Source organism: Melospiza melodia, chromosome Z (assembly GCF_035770615.1).
Source record: "Melospiza melodia melodia isolate bMelMel2 chromosome Z, bMelMel2.pri, whole genome shotgun sequence".
NCBI lineage: Eukaryota > Metazoa > Chordata > Aves > Passeriformes > Passerellidae > Melospiza > Melospiza melodia.
In genome coordinates this window covers 12241524-12247523 of record NC_086226.1, presented here as the reverse complement: position 1 = coordinate 12247523, position 6000 = coordinate 12241524, and the positions used below count along the sequence as shown (strand labels likewise).

The 6000-nt window shown below is 40.4% G+C and overlaps 1 long non-coding RNA gene across 1 annotated transcript in view; it reads right to left on the bottom strand.

The window, feature by feature from the left end:
* Nucleotides 1–681: 681 nt before the first annotated feature.
* Nucleotides 682–6000, bottom strand: part of LOC134431995 (uncharacterized) — a 32497-nt gene continuing 27178 nt past the window's right edge. Inside the window, exon 3 of the long non-coding RNA XR_010031180.1 lies at nucleotides 682–2345. This is a non-coding gene — a long non-coding RNA (uncharacterized LOC134431995). The remainder of the gene's footprint in view (nucleotides 2346–6000) is intronic.

Below are 6000 nucleotides of genomic sequence, written 5' to 3'. Positions count from 1 at the left end.
TTGAAGAACTGCAGTGGCTAAACTGAAATATACTTTATGATCGGTAAGATTTTGGGTTTTCCAGTGCATAGAATTCTGAATACACCTAATCACCTAATCCATACTTATTATATATTGTTGCCCCTATTGCAAATATTAAAACTTGACTTAGAGCAAATCAGTGTGGGAAAACACAAATCAAGTTGTAATGAACTTAAACTATCTTTTTTCATGTACAAGTATGCTATCTGAGCAATATTCATTAGCATCCCTTTCATCTATCTGATATCTGCCTGTTGAAGGTGCAGAAATAGATGCCTAATGGTCTAGCTCACCAGGTCTCCCAACAACTTCCATTCTGGCACAGGGAAGTTTATAGGAGCAAAGGCCTCATGTGTCTTTAGGTTTTGAGTCAGATTTCCAATACAAGGCAGACTGGACTGGGCAATTTTGAGAAATTTGTCCCGTTTTTTTTTTGTCCTCTTACATTGTTATTATTATTTTCATCATAGCAAATTTAACACTTTTTAATAATTTGTGGAATTAATGACACTTTAATTTACATCTCTCCAATCTCCTAAGTACAAAATAATGATCATACTCAGGCATAAAGCACAGGACTTTTCTGACTCTCCCTCCAAGTCCGTTTATACATGTTCTTTTTTCTACTGACATTTTTCACAGAAAATAAATTTCGACTGAATAACGATTGATACTGCAGTTTCCTAGAATAATCTTCAAAAAGGAAAAGGCATTTCCTCCCTCACAAATCCCCTCACTCCATGCACTCACAACATTGTGCTCTGGATAGGATGAAGAAAAATCAGAGAGGATATGATTACTTTACTAGAGAAAGCCTACTCCTACCATGCCAACAAGATATTATAGGTCAAGTCAAGTAAGGTCAAGTGAGTTCTTATCATACCCAAGATCCCTGATTTATTCTGTCAGCTGTTCACTGTCATGCAGCACGATGGGTTGAGTGTCAATATTGAGATAGTGCAAAGCGACTGGGCAGGTTGGTTTGGACTCGGTGGCTGATGTTAGTTTGAAACACACAGTGAGCCCTGCTGGGTGATTATGGACACCATGGGGAGTGTGGGATGAACAGTGCATTAGTACACATAATTTATGCGTGGCGCTTTCTTCGCCTTTAGGAGCACAGCTCCTGGGACAGAGAAGTCCCATGGGTTCCTCTATATGCTCACAGGTGAGGAAACATTAAGGAAGCAAATGAGGAAGAGCTGCAGCCAAACCCACCACTTCTCCTCTCAGTAAACCCAGCCAGGTCTGTCAGAAATACAGCTAGGATCCAAACCCATGAGTTCCTGTTTGCCAGCTTGATGGGGTGTCTTACTAACTCATTGAGGCTACATTTCCAAGGGCCAAATTTCAGCATTTCCATTGAAAAAGCAGACCGTATATGCAGCTTATAGGGGTGGTGTTATGCAAGTGAATGATGGCATCAAACCTGCAACTTTTTTCTTTATACTTTACCTTAATTGGTAGATTTTTATTTTGTCAGTACTATTATTAGCGGTTAGACATATTTGTTTATGCTGATCTTTCTCACTCCTTCTTTATTAATACACATTTTCCGTAGGCAGAACATAAAGCAGAACAGTTGCCAAAATGGATATGATGATTATTGGAACATCCTGAACTTTCTTTGAATCACTAGTTTTTGATAGCCTCAGACTTTATGGGCATGAGTTTCAGCAGTGCAGGAGTCAAGAGCCTCTCCTTGAGAGGCAGCTGCTGATGAATGCAGTCATTCATCAGACATGGAGGCAGAGGTACCACAGTTAGATGCAATAGTTGCATTGCTTTGTATTGCTGTCCAAAATTTCAATTCGTTATAGCATATGAGTACTGGATGTAGACACTTTTGTGTACATAATGCATTTTTGTGCATTAGATTATGCAAAACCAGAATTTTATACAGAGTTTCTTTAATAAATATGGTCACACTTTACTGTAAAACACCATTAACTAGATTATGTAGAAGTTAGGTTATGAAGAAACCTTATCTATTGTGGGCAGAACCATACTTCAGATGAATTAATTGGCAAAACTTCATTGACACCTCTGTATATAACATTCCTTGCTGTGAAAATGTTATGAAGCAGGATTTAAAAAACAGCAGTATGAAACAATCAACTTCTGTCAGTCATATGCCACACTTCTCTTTAAAGACTCTGGTCTGGAGCAATCCATAGCTTATTATGTTTCCACTTCCCACAGTGAATGCCTTTTTCACCAAATTCTTCGATGCCAAAGTTTACAGTTCTTTCTTTCCTCGGTAGCTGTGACAATCCATGAGGCTGGGCTGATGCTTTGATGAACACACCAAAAGAGCATCTGCTCTGTGGACCAAGGGAAAGGGAGAGGAGGTTAAAATAACTGCAAACAGTATGAAAAATTACTTTTGTTTATAGACCTTCATACTATTGTAGCCAAAGGAGCTGAATACTGTCAGGTAAAGCAGATAGGACTTCACAGTCAAGCTGTGTCTTTGGAGCCCTGCAAGTATTTCCACTAATTTCTCTTCAAAGAATTCAAATTCATTTTTAATTTCTGGTTTGGGAACGAATTTCCAGTTTCCATTTCTATTCACTTCCTGAAATACCCCACAATTCATTTTTTTCTGATATGAAACCTATGAAACAACCATGGAAAATCCTGTTTTCAGACCTGCTTTTATTGGTTAGGATTCTGAACAACAGAAACACAGGCACACACATAACTTCAAGCAAGTGAGTAATCCCAGCACTTTGGGCTACACCACTGAAGTGAGTGGGAGTCTTGCCATTGAATTTTATAGGAGCATTATCGGACTGTAAGTGCTTTGCTGGTTCAAGGCCAATATTTTCTCAGACTTTAGAGGAAGCCAGACTGGGCCCAAACTCTACACAGCTTCTCCTAGAAAGACCAAAATAAAAACAAATGATGCTAAGCAACAGGAATGCACATAGCATAGAAGAAAGGAGTGTTGAACACAAGACGAGGGAGCATTACTCATTGTATAGGAGAGAGTGGTGGCAGGTTGTTTGGTTCACAATATCCTTCCCTCCCAGTTTTGTAGACAGAGAGTTTATCCATTTAGCAAACAAGCATCTGTCTGACTGAGATCCAGAGAGACAAATAAGCCTGCCACAGAGCCAGGGATGCTGCACTGGTTAGAGAATAGGCTGTGCAAAACACTGTGTGCACTGTTCATCTGCTTCACTCACCTATGGCAGCAGTGAACAGCACAGACCCCACTACAGGCAGAGCAGACAGCTGCACCCTCCAGCAGAACAAGAATGGCCCTTTTGCTCCTTTAGTCTGTACCTGCAGATCTGAGAGCAGGAGGGGCAGGCACTGCCCTGCGGTCAGGCTCTCTCCTTGCAGCCAGCACCCTCACATCACTGCCACAGCAACCCAAACCACAGCCCAGAAACTCCCACATCTGCCACCGGCAGGAACAGCCTTTCTGGAGCAGCAGCAGCCAAGCTCGGAGCCAGTCATGCTCCAACACCTCTGAAACATTATTTCAGGGAAGTCACGGATTCCTTATTGCAGCGCCATTTGGCTTAATATAGCTCTGTTCAAACTGTGTTAGTGCTATGACACTCCCTTCACATTAAGAATTTCTTCCATATTAGGAGCTGTGTAGACACCTATTTTGTCCAACGTGTTTATTATTTATGTGCACTCAGAGATTGAGATATTAGGTGCATGACCCACTGTGTGCTGTAATGTGTCATCCACCACACGGACACACAGCCATGGCCAGGGATCACACGGCTTCTCTAAACCAGCAGAATCCTGCAAGAACAGTCTCTCAGGCCAGACTCTTGAATTTGGAATAGAGCGACTTCAGGGGGTATTACTTGTTCTAGGAAGTGAGGGGCTTTTTCCCCTCCAGTGGCTGCATTAGAGAATGCCTCCTTCAACAAAACTAGCAGGTATGCCCTTCGGTCCTGTTCTCTTACTCTTTTAGGAATAATTCAGTGACGTGCTGTTACTCCCAATGAAGTCTGTGTGATTATTTTTGTGGGTAAGATTTATTCTTCTAAAGCCACAAAACCTAGACTCTTGGTTTTCTGCTATATTTTCTTCAGTAGGAGAACATTTATTTACTCCACTCATTCCATTCAACCACACAATTAGTCAACTCTTTCAGGCATGTGTATCTTTTTATGAAATAGAAACCAAGTACCAAATGCTGTGTTGTTCCAAGCCAACTGAAATCTATGCTCTAGAGAGCACACGAACAACTCAGCTCCTTTAAAGGCACATACCTTGAATTGCTAACCAGCTCTGGTTAGACCAGAGCATTTTAAATGACAATGTCACATGCAACTTGTGAGTGAGTAAGAAGCTATGCCACTGTGATGTCTCTGGAAATAAGTGCTACTGTTTTCCCTAGGCACTTCATGACCTTGTGTGTTGATCTGAGTCCATTTTCCAGGACTGTAAATAAGAGCGCTTGGAAAAGCTTTTCTGTTCACACATTTGTAGTTACGAGGGAGAACTCCTGAATGGAAGCATGGCATCCATCAGGCAGGCACAGCAGGTGGCACAGGACAGACTGCATTAAGCAGATGCCACAACTGGAACTTCGACAGAATTTTATTACGGCAACAACTGAATATATATTTATCAAAAAAAATTAAATAGAAAAAAGTCATTCCCTTGCACAGTAGTAATCTGGCAAGCTTCCAGCTGGCAATTTTACTGTTGGCGACACAAAGAAGTCACTTTCTGGGGTCACCAAATTTCTGGGAGTCTGCAATTACTTTTATCATTTTATATCATATATGTTATTTTATCATATTATTATATATTATATTATATTATATCATATTATTGTAAGGAATTTTGTTTTAGCTGCTATATGCATCTGGAAGAACTCTTATTAGGTGAAAATGTTTAAGTTGAACTGCTTCATTCATACTATTGTAAAGGCTATAAAGGTTACTTTCTCCCCTTTTTGAGTTTCACAGGTGGTGATATTTTCTGCTATCTCTATTAGCTTCTATTTTTATTATTCTGTTCAGGGTTATCCATACTGAATGATTAAGGAGCAAGTAAGACTACAAATTGGCTTTTATGTTGTCCATCCTGGAATGCATAGAAAAAATGTTGCCAGCAAAGCCTCTGGGCACTGATATGAACTAACTCTAACCCTAAATTCAGAAAAGAAGCCTGGGGAAACTTGGGAAACCACAGACATTCTACCACTTTCACACAAGGAAAAGAAAACCCCAAGATGGAAAATGACATCTGCAGGATAACATATGTGCTAAACATGCTGCCAAAATGAGGAAGTACTAAGTCATCAACACCTGTACTTACCAAAAGCACTAATGCAATTATAGTGAGTGCCTCGCTATTTTAAAAGAAAAACCTGTTTCCCATTTCCCAGAATCACCTTTAGTAATTTCAGACACATAGAAAAGAAGAAAAAATAGAAGCAGAAATAAGTAAATGGGAGACAGCCATGGTTACTGACAGCTTCTGCTGCTTCCATCCTGCCATCTTTATAGATTACATCACCTGCACATCGTTCTCTATGTATTCTATATATAGAATATATACTATAGATACATATCTGCATTTGCAAGGCCAGACACTGACTGGCACAACCTGCCTGGGGAGCTCCCACCCGATATTTGAGAGGACAAATGAAACACAGGAGATGGGCCCATTTCAATGGCCCCATTTCCAGCTGTGATAATCTATTACTAGATTTTCAAACAAATACCTTCTGTTTTTACCAAGTTGGTGCTTGCACTTGGGAGCAGCTGCCTGAAAGCAACTACAAAGATGCCTCGCTGTTGTCTTTCAAATTCCTTCTTAAAATTTATTTTGCTAGTGATGTCAACCAAGAGCTGACAACAGCAAAGTGCTGAGACTGTGGCTTAGCCTCCTCTTCACTCTCCAGGTGCAGCCAGATTTTGTCCTCTGTACTTTTATACTGATCCTCTTCAACGAGGGGCCCTTACTCTGATGGTCAGTAGAACTGAGAAATTA